The sequence below is a fragment of the Urocitellus parryii genome, chromosome 8, assembly GCF_045843805.1.
Source record: "Urocitellus parryii isolate mUroPar1 chromosome 8, mUroPar1.hap1, whole genome shotgun sequence".
Lineage (NCBI taxonomy): Eukaryota > Metazoa > Chordata > Mammalia > Rodentia > Sciuridae > Urocitellus > Urocitellus parryii.
Genome location: NC_135538.1, coordinates 87,110,866 through 87,125,328, shown reverse-complemented (window position 1 = coordinate 87,125,328; position 14,463 = coordinate 87,110,866). Strand labels below are relative to the sequence as shown.

At 37.5% G+C, this 14,463-nt stretch overlaps 1 pseudogene; it reads left to right on the top strand.

Annotated features, from left to right (window-relative positions):
• The first annotated feature begins 2,687 nt into the window (after positions 1-2,687).
• Positions 2,688-3,481, top strand: LOC113184606 (microtubule-associated protein RP/EB family member 1 pseudogene; annotated as a pseudogene).
• The last annotated feature ends 10,982 nt before the right edge of the window (positions 3,482-14,463 follow it).

The following is a 14,463-nucleotide window of genomic DNA, read 5'->3' as shown; positions in this document are numbered from 1 at the left end:
AAGGCTACTAGAATTTAACATCTCAAAGGGTATAGCTGCAAAATTCTCTACTGAATTTAGCAGCTGTCAACAGCTAATTGCCTGGTAGCATACCTGGTTTTCCAACATGAGTGCAATTGACTTGAGATTTGAACTGCTATTGGATGTATTACAGCAAGGGTACACTCATTTTAAAAGCAAGGCTCATATTAATTCAAAATCAAAGTCTCTTCCATTTGCTTTATTCATCAATTTGGTAGGACGGTATTTAGCTGTCCCCCCACCAACAAAGTGATCTCAGGAATTTCAATTATGTTTTATGTATATCAATGTACAGGATGGTTTAGTAGTAGTACACTTGTCTAGCATTCATTAAGCCCTGGGTTCAAATCAGTGCAAAAAAAAAATTCAAAACCAGAAAGTACTGATATCCAAATTCATTTTGGGGTTTTTCATTAATTAGATTTACTTAAGCAAATAGCGAATAAAAATATAGGTTGCCCAACAAATGTAAACTTTATATAAACAATGAATTATATTTATGAATGAATAAACATTGTCAGTAAATATTTAATATACATATGTCTGCAGCAATATTCAGGACACAACTTATACTGTTTATCTGATATCCAAATTAAATTGGATGTCTTGTATTTTGTCTGACAATCAACTCTAGAGATAAAGCTTCTGAAGCTTACAAAGGGGAGGAGCCTTTGTACATTATTTCAGTTACTTCTATTCTTTCTGAACAGAAAACCGCAGAATTCTGGTGCAATATTTCAAGGGGATAGTTGTTAAGAGAGAGCAGGGTATATACGTTGCTCCAAAGTCAATCCCAAGAACGAATTTTTACCTAAAAAGCTAACTCATCAGAGAATCTTAGTTAATTTTACAAATAGATTCACTTGGAAAGACAATTAAATTCAGAGTTGGGGAACTTGGCACCTTGTACAAAGTGTGTCACTAACTTTTCTCTGTGACTTGGGGCAACCTCAATCTTGCTGAAGAAATCAGAGTAATCTTTACTAAAGAATCACTTCTCAAACTTTAAAAGCATACAGACCACCTTGGGATCTTGTTAAAATGCAGATTCTGGCTTAGTAGGAATGAATTCTGAATTTCAAACAAACTCCCAGGTGATTCTAATGCTGCTGGTCCATAAACCACTCTCTGAGAAGCAAGGGACTAGTGTAAAACAATCTACATAAGAGATTCTGTGCAAGGTTTAATACTAAGAAAATCTGCAGGATGTCAAGGACTCAGTCTCAGAAGAGCTTTCAGAATCAAGGTAAGTGAATTATACTTAAAGCTGGAAATACAGCCAAAACTTGATTAAATAGAGATTGAGATGTACAGGAGCCATCCCTAATTGTATCTGGTCCTCACCTGAGATAAATAAAACAAAAATAATGGACAATTGGATCTGAAAATTGATGTTTATGGAAAATGACTTGAAAGAAAAGAAGTCCACTCACCTCAGACTCTGAATTTCAGGCTCTTAGCTTGAGGCCCCCGTGCTTTATTGGTCCAGGAAACTATTTGGCAGGAGATCAAGAACTTCTTGACACATTATACAAAACTAGGTGCCAATAACACAGAACTGTTATTTAAAATATTTCAATTCAATGGAAATATGTGCCTGACCAGTCTAATCAGCTGCCAGCTGGTATGCGATCATGATGCGTCCCAGCTGAATACTGGGAGCCTGCTGTTTCCTGATCTTCTTTGACTTTCATCAGACTTTCAAAGGAGTCCCAATACACCCAAGTCCGAAACTACAGCTGTCAATAGATCATATCAGACAATGGAAAGCAATGCACTTCCATAACTGCACATATTATGGAATGGATGATTGTAACTTTACATGCTTGTTAGTATTTTTTTTTTTCAAAATCGCTTTCACTCAGTTAAATTATGGGGTTTTTAACAGAGGATTGACAAAAAGAGTCTCATGAAATCCATTGTTACGTTTGCCTAAAAACTATACCTCCTGTATCTCATTGTCTGGCCTTCCTCAATTCATGAATTCACTATAGATCAATTAACTAAAAGTCAATTCAAAGACTATCTAATTTGCAAGTTTACTTGTCTTTATTTTAACTCTTTAATTCCATTTGAACACTTTCATAAATTTTATTATTAATATTGATATTAGGTATGGGGGATTGAACCCAGGGGTACTCTAACACTTAGTTACCTTCCCAGTTATTTTTATTATTATTATTTTGAATTTTGAGACAGGGTGTTGCTAAGTGGCTGAGGCTGGCCTTAAACTTGTGATCCTCCTGCCTCAGCCTACCAAATCACTGTGATTACAGGCATGCACCACTCTACACAGCTTATAAGATTATTTTAAAGATGGGTTTGGATGTCTCCAACTTAGCTTTCACTCTTGTGGAAGGCTTGAGTATCATAAAGAAGGAATACTCAAGCTCAGCGAGTCAAAGACTGAGACTCAAGGAGATGGAAGAATATAGAGTGTAAAAAGAACACTAAATGAAAGCATATGGGGAAAGTTTCATGACATTGGTTTGGGCAATGAGTTTTTGGACATGACCCCAAAATACAGGCAACAAAAGTAAAGTCAGACAAATGAGAGTGCATCATTTAAAATAGTTCTTCTGCAAGGCAGAGGTCAGGAGGTTGAACTAGAGGAAGACCATGGAGCCAGGCGTGGACAGTGGACACAGTTCCACCGAGAGCCAAAGATGGCCGTGAATGGACACCCAATGTCAGTCACCAGTGATAACCTAAGTTGACCTGACACCTTGGCCTGGATCAATGAGTCTCTGCAGTTGAATCTGACAAAGATTGAACTGTTGTGCTAAGAAGCTGCTTATTGTCAGTTTATGTATATGCTATTCCTGGGCTCTGTTGCCTTGAAGAAAGTGAAATTCCAAGCTAAGCTAGAACATGAATATATCGAGAACTTCAAAATACTATATGCAGGTTTTAAGAGGATGGGACCTGACAAAATAATTCCTGTGGATAAACTAGTAAAAGGAAAATTTCAAGATGATTTTGAGTTTGTGCAGTGTTTCAAGAAGTTTTTTGAGGTAGACTATGATGGAAAAGACTATGACCCTGTAGCTGCCAGACAAGGTCAAGGAACTGCAGTTGCTCCCGTCCTTGTTGCTCCAGCTCTGAATAAACTGGAGAAACCTCTCAGCTTAAGCAGTGCAGCTCCACAGAGACCCATTTTAATACAAACAACTACTGTGACTCCTATGGCTGGCCCAGGGGTGGTTTGAAAGAATCCTAGTGTGGGCATTGGGCATGATGAAGCAGCAGAATGGATATAGCAGGTCAACGTATTGAAACTTACTGTTGAAGTCTTGGAGAAGGAGAGAGATTTCTACTTGGAAAGCTAAGTAATATTGAATTGATTTTCCAGGAGAATGAGGGGGAGAATGACACTGTATTGCAGAGGATTGTAGACATTGTCTAAAGCTTTGTGATACCTGATGAAGGGGGTCCACAGGAGGAACAAGAAGACAATTAACAGCCTGGACCAGCAGAGCAACATCCGAATTCTTCACTCTAAATCATGTGCTTAACTGTAAAATACAGTTATTTTTAGAGGATTCATTGATTTCTTTTCATATGCAAAAAGTACCTCTTTTTTTATTGTTGGTCATTCAAAACGTTACATAGTTCTTAATACATCATATTTCACAGTTTGATTCAAGTGGGTTATGAACTCCCAATTTTACCCCGTATACAGATTGCTGAATCACATCAGTTACCCTTCCATTGATTGACATATTGCCTTTCTAGTGTCTGATGTATTCTGCTGTCTGTCCTATTCTCTACTATCCCCCCTCCCCTCCCCTCCCCTCCCCTCCCCTTTTCTCTCTCTACCCCTTCTACTGTAAATCATTTCTTCCATTTGTATTGTCTTGTCTTACCCCTCCTTTCCTCTTTTTTTTTTTATTTATTTATTTATTTTTTTTTATTGTTGGTCGTTCAAAACATTACATAGTTCCTCATACATCATATTTCACAGTTTGATTCAAATGAGTTATGAACTCCCAATTTTATCCCGTATACAGATTGCTGCATCACATCAGTTACCCTTCCATTGATTGACATATTGCCTTTCTAGTGTCTGATGTATTCTGCTGTCTATATTATTCTCTACTATCCCCCCTCCCCTCCCCTCCCCTCCCCTTTTCTCTCTCTACCCCTTCTACTGTAAATCACTTCTTCCATTTGAATTATCTTGTCTTACCCCTCCTTTCCTCTTATATGTCATTTTGTATAACCCTGAGGATCGCCTTCCATTTCCATTCGATTATATGTCATTTTGTATAACCCTGAGGATCGCCTTCCATTTCCATGCGATTTCCCTTCTCACTTCCTTTCCCTCCCACCTCTCAACCCTGTTAATGTAAATCTTCTTCTCAAGCTCTTCGTCCCTACCCTGTCCTTGTTTCCTCCCCTTATATCAAAGGAGTCATTTGGTATTTGTTTTTTAAAGATTGACTAGCTTCACTTAGCATAATCTGCTCAAATGCCATCCATTTCCCTCCAAATTCTATGATTTTGTCATTTTTTAGTGCAGAGTAATACTCCATTGTGTATAAATGCCACATTTTTTTTATCCATTCATCTATTGAAGGGCATCTAGGCTGATTCCACAATCTTGCTATCGTGAATTGTGCTGCTATGAACATCGATGTAGCAGTGTCCCTGTAGCATGCTCTTATTAGGTCTTTAGGGAATAGACCGAGAAGGGGAATAGCTGGGTCAAATGGTGGTTCCATTCCCAGCTTTCCGAGAAATCTCCATACTGCTTTCCAAATTGGCTGCACCAGTTTGCAGTCCCACCAGCAATGAACAAGAGTGCCCTTTTCCCCGCATCCTCTCCAGCACTTATTGTTGTTTGACTTCCTAATGGCTGCCAGTCTTACTGGAGTGAGATGGTATCTTAGGGTAGTTTTGATTTGCATTTCTCTGACTGCTAGCGATGGTGAGCATTTTTTCATGTACTTATTGATTGATTGTATGTCCTCCTCTGAGAAGTGTCTGTTCAGGTCCTTTGCCCATTTATTGATTGGGTTATTTGTTATCTTATTGTCTAATTTTTTGAGTTCTTTATATATTCTGGTTATTAGGGCTCTATCTGAAGTGTGTGGAGTAAAGATTTGTTCCCAGGATATAGGCTCCCTGTTTATCTCTCTTATTGTTTCTTTTGCTGAGAAAAAACTTTTTAGTTTGAGTAAGTCCCATTTGTTGATTCTAGTTGTTAACTCTTGTGCTATGGGTGTCCTATTGAGGAATTTGGAGCCTGATCCCACAGTATGTAGATCATAACCAACTTTTTCTTCTATCAGATGCCATGTCTCTGATTTAATATCAAGCTCCTTGATCCATTTTGAGTTAACTTTTGTGCACGGCGAGAGAGAGATAGGGATTCAGATTCATTTTGATGCAAATGGATTTCCAGTTTTCCCAGCACCATTTGTTGAAGATGCTATCCTTCCTCCATTGCATGCTTTTAGCCCCTTTATCAAAAATAAGATAGTTGTAGTTTTGTGGATTGGTTACTGTGTCCTCTATTCTGTACCATTGGTCCACCCGCCTGTTTTGGTACCAGTACCATGCTGTTTTTGTTACTATTGCTCTGTAGTATAGTTTGAAGTCTGGTATCGCTATACCGCCCTGATTCACACTTCCTGCTTAGCATTGTTTTTGCTATTCTGGGTCTTTTATTATTCCATATGAATTTCATGATTCTTTTATCTATTTCTACAAGATATGCTGTTGGGATTTTGATTGGCATTGCATTGAACTTATAGAGAACTTTTGGTAATATCACCATTTTGATGATGTTAGATCTGCCTATCCATGAGCAGGGTATATTTTTCCATCTTCTAAGGTCTTCTTCTGTATCTTTCTTTAGGGTTCTGTAATTTTCATTGTATAAATCTTTCACCTCTTTTGTTAGGTTGATTCCCAAGTATTTTATTTTTTGGGGGGATATTGTGAATGGAGTAGTTGTCCTCATTTCCGTTTCAGAGGGTTTGTCGCTGATATACAGGAATGCCTTTGATTTATGCCTGTTGATCTTATATCCTGCCACTTTGCTGAATTCATTTATTAGCTCTAATAGCTTCTTTGTAGACCCTTTTGGGTCTGCTAGGTATAGAATCATATCATCTGCAAATAGTGATAATTTAAGTTCTTCTTTTCCTATTTTTATGCCTTTAATTTCTTTTGTCTGTCTAATTGCTCTGGCCAGTGTTTCGAGGACTATGTTGAACAGAAGTGGTGAGAGAGGGCATCCCTGTCTTGTACCAGATCTTAGAGGGAATGCCTTCAATTTTTCTCCATTCAGAATGATACTGGCCTGTGGCTTATCATAGATTGCTTTTACAATGTTGAGGTATGATCCAGTTATCCCTAATATTTCTAGAGTTTTGAACATAAAGTGATGCTGTACTTTGTCAAATGCTTTTTCTGCATCTATCGAGATGATCATATGGTTCTTATTTTTAAGTCTATTGATGTGGTGAATAACATTTATTGATTTCCGTATATTGAACCAGCCTTGCATCCCATGGATGAATCCTACTTGATCATGGTGTATAATTTTTTTGATATGTATTTGAATCCGATTCGCCAGAATTTTATTGAGGATTTTTGTGTCAAGTTTCATTAGAGATATTGGTCTGTAGTTTTCTTTCTTTGAAGTGTCTTTGTCTGGTTTCGGGATCAGGGTGATGTTGGCCTCGTAGAATGAATTTGGAAGTTCTCCCTCTTTTTCTATTTCCTGAAATAGCTTGAAAAGTATTGGTGTTAGTTCCTCTTTAAAGGTTTTGTAAAACTCTGCTGTATACCCATCCGGTCCTGGGCTTTTCTTAGTTGGTAATCTTTTGATGGTTTCTTCTATTTCCTCTCTTGTTATTGGTCTGTTTAGGTTGTCTATATCCTCCTGACTCAATCTGGGAAGATCATAAGACTTAAGGAGTTTATCTATGCCTTCACTATCTTCTATTTTATTGGAGTATAAGGATTTAAAATAATTTCTGATTATCTTCTGTATTTCTGAAGTGTCTGTTGTGATATTGCCTTTTTCATCTCGTATGCTAGTAATTTGGGTTCTCTCTCTTCTTCTCTTCATTAGCATGACTAAGGGTCTGTCAATTTTATTTATTTTTTCAAAGAACCAACTTTTAGTTTTGTCAATTTTTTCAATTGTTTCTTTTGTTTCAATTTCATTAATTTCAGCTCTGATTTTAATTATTTCTTGCCTTCTACTTCTTTTGCTGTTGTTTTGCTCTTCTTTTTCTAGGAATTTGAGATGAAGTATGAGATCATTTATTTGTTGGTTTTTTCTTTTTTTGAGGAATGAACTCCAAGCAATGAATTTTCCTCTTAGAACTGCTTTCAATGTGTCCCATAGATTCCGATATGTTGTGTCTGTGTTTTCATTTAACTCTAGGAATTTTTTAATTTCCTCCTTGATGTCTTCTAAAACCCATTGATCATTCAGCAACCTATTGTTCATTCTCCAAGTGATGCTTGATTTTTCCTTCCTTCTTTTATCATTGATTTTCAGTTTCATTCCATTATGATCAGATAAGATGCATGGTATTATCTCTACCCCTTTATATTGTTTAAGAGTTGCCCTGTGACATAATATATGGTCTATTTTTGAGAAGGTTCCATGTGCTGCTGAGAAAAAAGTGTAACTACTTGATGTTGGGTGATATAGTCTATATATGTCAATTAAGTCTAGGTTGTTAATTGTGTTATTGAGTTCTATAGTTTCCTTATTTAACTTTTGTTTGGAAGATCTGTCCAGTGGTGAGAGAGGTGTGTTGAAGTCTCCCATGATTATTGTATGGTGGTCTATTAGACTCTTGAACTTGAGAAGAGTTTGCTTGATGAACACAGCTGCACCATTATTTGGGGCATATATATTTATGATTGTTATGTCTTGTTGGTGTATGCTTCCCTTGAGTAGTATGAAATGTCCTTCTTTATCCCTTTTGATTAACTTTGGCTTGAAATCTATTTTATTAGATATGAGTATGGACACTCCTGCTTGTTTCCGCAGATATGAGTGGTATGATTTTTCTCAACCTTTCACCTTCAGTCTATGAATATCTTTTCCTATCAGATGTGTCTCCTGTAGGCAGCATATTGTTGGGTCTTGTTTTGTGATCCATTCTACTAGCCTGTGTCTCTTAATTGGTGAGTTTAAGCCATTAACATTTAGGGTTATTATTGAGATATGGTTTGTTCTTCTAGCCATATTTGTTTATTGATGTTACTAAACCTGATTTGTTATCTTCTTTGACTACTTTCCCCCCTTTACTGTCCTACCTCCCATTGTTGGTTTTCAATGTTATTTTCCATTTCCTCTTCCTGTAATGTTTTGCCAAGGATTTTTTGAAGAGATGGTTTTCTAGCTGCGAATTCTTTTAACTTTTGTTTATCATGGAAGGTTTTAATTTCATCTTCTATCCTGAAGATTAATTTCGCCGGATACACGATTCTTGGTTGGAACCCATTTTCTTTCAGTGTTTGAAATATGTTATTCCAGGATCTTCTGGCTTTCAGAGTCTGTGTTGAGAGATCAGCTGTTATCCTGATTGGTTTACCCCTAAATGTAATCTGCTTTCTTTCTCTTGCAGCTTTTAAAATTCTCTCCTTATTCTGTATGTTGGACATCTTCATTATAATGTGTCTAGGTGTGGATCTCTTATGATTTTGCACATTCGGCGTCCTGTAGGCTTCTAGGATTTGGGATTCTGTCTCATTCTTCAAGTCTGGGAAGTTTTCTCGTATTATTTCACTGAATAGACTGTTTATTCCTTTGGTATGGAGCTCTGTGCCTTCCTGTATCCCAATGACTCTTAAATTTGGTCTTTTGATGTTGTCCCATAATTCTTGGATGTTCTGCTCATGGTTTCTTAGCAGACTTGCTGAGCTGTCTATGTTCTTTTCCAGTTGAAATACTTTGTCTTCATTGTCTGATGTTCTCTCTTCTAAGTGATCTACTCTGCTGGTAGTATTCTCAATTGAGTTTTTAAGTTGATTTATTGTTTCCTGCATTTCTAGGATTTCTATTTGTTTGTTTTTTATTACCTCTATCTCCCTGTGAAATTGATCTTTTACTTCCTGGATTTGTTTGTCAATGTGATCTTTTATTGTCTGATTTTGCTGTCTCATGTCTTCCTTGAGACTCCAGATCATCTGAAGCATATATATCCTGACCTCTATCTGACATTCCATCTGTTGCACCTATTACCTCTTCTAAAGTTGAGTTGACCTGCATTGCCTGTGGTCCTTTCTTTCCTTGTCTTTTCATACTGCTGGCGTTTCTTTCTGCTTGGTGAAACTGTTGTGTTTTTGAAATTTTCCCTCTATTTATTTATATTGCTCTTGTATAGTTGAAAAATCACCCTTGCACGGCAGGTAGTGGCTGTGATCCTCCTCCAATTGGTGTGATCCGTCTACCACGTTGGCAGGCCCTAGGTCTGCTCTGCTGGTCGGTCAAAGGTCCGCCTACCCAGCAGGCGCGAGGGGCACCTCTGTCACTCCGCAGGTTGCTGGGCCTAACCTCCCGATGGGTCACAGGTTCGCCTAGCTTGCAGGCACTGGGGGAGGGGCCGGTTCCGCCCCTCAGCAGGCCGCTCGGCCCGATCTGCCGGTGGCCACAGTCCCGCCTACCTTGCAGACACTGGGGGAGGGGATGGGCCTGCCCCTCAGCAGGCCGCCGGCCCTGTCCTACTGGTGGGTCCTGTCCGCGTTCCCTGCAGGCACCTGTAGCTGTTCTGTGACTCCGCTGGTTCCTGGACCTGACCCGCCCGTGGGTTGCAGGTTCGCCTAGCTTGCAGGCACTCAAAAGTACCTCTTTTTAAAACTGTACTTTGCAAATGTTTTGCTCCTTTCCCAATAAGTTCGAGTTAGGAGCTTTTACCTTGTAGCAGAGCAGTATTATTTCTACTTCCTTCACCTGGGGAACAAAGAGGGTCACCATGGGGCTTATCCTGTGGATGCTGATCACATGGATTGCTAAAGAAGGTATTTTTATGTAATACACTGAAGTGGTGACTTCAGTAAAGACTGAATTGAGTTTTAAGCTAATGTGAAGTTTTGGCAGAGAACATTTTAATAAATAAATGCCTTAAGAGTATTTAAAATATGTTTCCATATTTCAAAATATAAAATGTAACATGACTGTAGATTTTATGTGTCTGGCATTGTATCTGGAAAGGAAGGTCCAGACCTCAGAACCTTTGGAACCTGCTGTCACAGGCCTTACAGGGTTGCCTAAATCCCTACAGGCCTAGGCTTTAATCCCCAAAGGAAAGTTTAAGAAATTGCTCTGTAAAGCCATTTGGTATCATTGACCAATTGCATCCCTGCTAAAAGCAAACAGCTTGATGCCTGGATGAATAGAAGTTAGTTCAGCCCTGAGATGTTTGAGGTGAAGAGTGTTTCACTGAGTGTTTCTCTGGTGGTTTTTCCATTTATTCCTGAAATTTTTATGTATTGAGGAAAATAAGGTGTGTCCAGTTTTTTAAACTAATAACTACTTTTGGAGAATTGCCCACATCTCTGGGATTTGGATGAGGGTTCTGTCCTGTTTTACTTCTTAAGTTCACATTTAACACATTTCTCTTCTCTGTTACCCTTGCCCCGTTGGGGATTCCTCTTTGGCTCCTTAAGTTTGCTGCGCAGCATTGGAAGCAGATGATCATGCTGCAAGCTCTTGGTGGACCTCTAGCAAAGGAAGTGATCAGTGAAGGCCACAGTTATCTTGGGATCTACAAGGCAGGGATGTTTTCCATATCTGCTGTCCCTGGCTCTCCACTGTTATCAGTATACTTTGCCAGTGCACTAAGCTCTTTGGAGATAAAATTCAGTAGTGTGTTACTAAATGTTAATTTCTTTTGCAGAAAATGCAGTACCATATCTGAATTAATATTTAAAATATTTCATTCCTCAACTCCTTTATTTTCATTGCCTATGGCCTATTCAGTCTCTTGTTTGGCAGAATTTTTCAAAATGTATGTTACCCACAACTGAGATTGTTCAACCCCTGGTGTGTTCCTATTGATTTGTTTATGGTGGTAGCTTATCCTAATGCGTGTAGAAAACAGGTATTTTATGATAAAATTGCTATGTTGTGCATGCTATGTGTGGAATTCAGGGGAAAACCCAGACTCATTGATTAACAATGCCAAAAAATGCAAATAACTAGCCATTGTTCAAATGACAGTGGTGCTATTTCTCTTTTGTGGCCTTTTAGGCTTTTGTTGCCCGAAAATTCCATTTTATCTGAAACCCATTTTCCAACTGGTCTTTCTTGACAGGGTTTTTTCCTACTTTTAAACAGTTTCTAAATAAAATTCTATATTTTTAAAAAAAGTTCTTCTGCTCAGCAAATGAGACAAATAACAAAATGAAGAGACAACCTATCAATCAGGAGAAAATATTTGCAAACCATACATTTGATAAGAGATTAATATGAAAAACAATAAGGAATGCAAAAAAATCCAATAGCAAGAAAATAATTGATGATTGAAAATTGGCAAATAATTTGAATAGACATTTCTCTTGAGACATGCAAATGGCCAGTGATTTTTTTTAAATAGTCAATACCACTAATCATGAAGAAAATGAAAATTAAAACCACAAGTCACCTCACACCTGTTGGAATGGCTATTAAATAAAAACATGGACAACAATAGGTTTGGAATAGATGTGGAGAAGAGGGAATTCTTGTACACTGTTGGTGGGAATATAAATTAGTATAGCCATTATGGAAAACAGAATGGGTTTTCCTTAAAAAATTAAAAATAGGACTACCCTATGATAACAGCAATTCTGCTACTGGGTATAAATCCAAAGGAAATGAAATCAATATGTTGGAGAGATACCTTCAATTCCACGTTCTTTTCAGCATTATTCACGATAGCCATGATTTGGAATCAACCTAAGTATACATTGAAAGATGAATAAAGAAAATGTGTGTGTGTGTGTGTGTGTGTGTGTAACTCAGCCTCTTAGAAAAAAGGAAATCCTGTTGTTTGTGATGAGATGGATAAAACTAGAGAACAAAATACTAAATGAAATAAACCAGACACAGAAAGACAAATACTACATTATCTCATGTAGAATCTAAAGAAGTTGAAAAAGAAACAAAATGGTAAGGAGAGACTGGGGACCTGTTATTCAAAAGAATGCAGAACTTCATTTAGATAGTTCAAATTAGTTCAAGGAGATCTCCTGTACAGCATGATAACTTTAGCTGAAAACAATGCATTATATTCCTGAAAGCTGCGGTAAGAGGATATTTTAAGTATTCTCACCACAAATAAATATATGAGGTGATACATATGATAAAGGTGGAAAGAAGAAAGCCAAAATGGTCAGGTGCCTTGATTTTAGAAATGATATGGCAGTAAGCTCTTTGGATTTTATTTTTACTCATATAGTTAGACATGGTACTAAGGAATCTGGTAACCTAGAAATGTCAAAAGGCATAGATCCCCTATCTGCAAAAGAAGCCTGCTTTCTTTAGTTCAAGAATAAGAAAAGGGGGAGCTTAAGAGAAGAGAAATCCTTCAGACAAATCTACTCTATTCCAGAAAGTTATCACAGAAAAAGAACATGATACTACCTCTACCTGACCTGAAAAAAACTAAATGAGAACCTGCATTTCTACCCTCTCAACACTCTCACTAAGGTTTTTTTAGAGAAGGAAAAGTAGGCAGCCAAGACTGTCATACACACACATCATCTGAATACTATGCATCCATGATGTCTGTGGAGCTCCCATGGCAGCCTGGACTTCTGCTCCCACCCAGCCCTCCCTGCTGGGGTGGTGTCATAGGATGCCTGCTGGGGGATCAGGATTTACAACATTGTTCACTACTAACAGCACAACCAATCCCAACACAGTGTCAGTGGAACACACAGGAAACTGGACTGATCATCCTGTCCAACAGTAATGAGCAAGTCCTCTTCAAGTGGCAATGAAGACTGAGTGGGATATTTGGTCTTGTAATTCCATTTACTGATACTCCCCACTATCCTACTTTCTTCCTCTTAAAAATTCCCTACTTACACTTCCAGAGTAGTCTCAGAGAAAGATTGGGAGTCTCATAACTTAATATGAAAATGCCCAGATTTCAATTAAAGATTCTCATCACAATAACCAGGAAAATCTCAAGCTGAATGAAAAATGACATTCAATTGATGCCAACACCAAGATGACAGAGATGTAGAATTACCTGATAAAAGATTTTAAACAGCCATGCTAAAAAAAAATGCTTCAGCAGGCAATTATGAATATTCTTGAAACAAATAAAAATAGAAACCTTAGCAAAGAAATAGAAGGCAAAAAGAATAATCAAAGTGGAAATTTAGAACTGGAAAATATAACAACCAAGAAAAAAGTTCAGAGGATGGGCTTAACTTCAAAATGGAAGAGAGGAAAGAATCTGTGAGCCAGAAAAAAAAGGCCAATAAAAATTACTGAATGACAGCAGAAAAAGGACAATCTAAAATAGAAATTTACCCAATCTGAAATACAGAAAGAAGATAAATTGGAGGAAGGAAAAGAAAAAACAACAACAACCTGATCATCGAGCCCTATACAAACTAGAAAGAGGGTAGGACTAAAAAGCAACTCAAAGAAATTATGGCTAAAACCCTCCCCAAATTGTTGAAACATTAACCTACAAATTCAAAAAGCTGAGAAAAGCCTAAACAAAATAAGACTACTAAAATCCATACCAAGACACATTAAAATTAAGCTTCTGAAAAATAAAGACAAAAAAGATGTTGAAAGCAACCACAGAAAAAAACTGATATAGAGGAAGTTAAAACAGGGGACAGTTTGAAGTGCTGATAGAAAATACATTTTAACAGAACTCTGTACCTAGCAGATGTTGAGTTAGACTCTCAAGTTTTTCTCTAGATATGCAAACTTAATGAAACAGGAGCATATCTTTATTAGCATGGCTCCTGGAACATAAGAAAGCACGAATCTGATTGTGAGTAAACTTTCTTAGGGCATCATAACTTTCTGCATTTTACCTTTAAAGTGACTTTCATGCATTTCATATGCACATTCATGCATTAGTACATATGTATATCCTGATAGAGGAAGCGTGGCATATATGGGTTACAATCTTGTAGAAGGAGACATGGTGGTTGTTCATCTTGAAAGTGAGATATCTACAAAGTCATTGCTGCTCATACTTAAACTGAGTGTTTGCCCTATTAGTAAAGGGCACAGGAAAGTGTCAGTGTAATAGGTTCAGGTCCTTGATTCTGCAATATTTTGGTGAACAGAAGTTGAAGCTAAAATATCTTGGCACAGCCATTAAGATGGTCCAAAGATACAGTTGGCAATATATATACTCCAAGCATTCTCCAGATTTTATTTAGTTTTTGAGAAGTCTTTTTATTTCAGGAAAATGACAACTCCAACCTATATATTTTTGAACTATATTT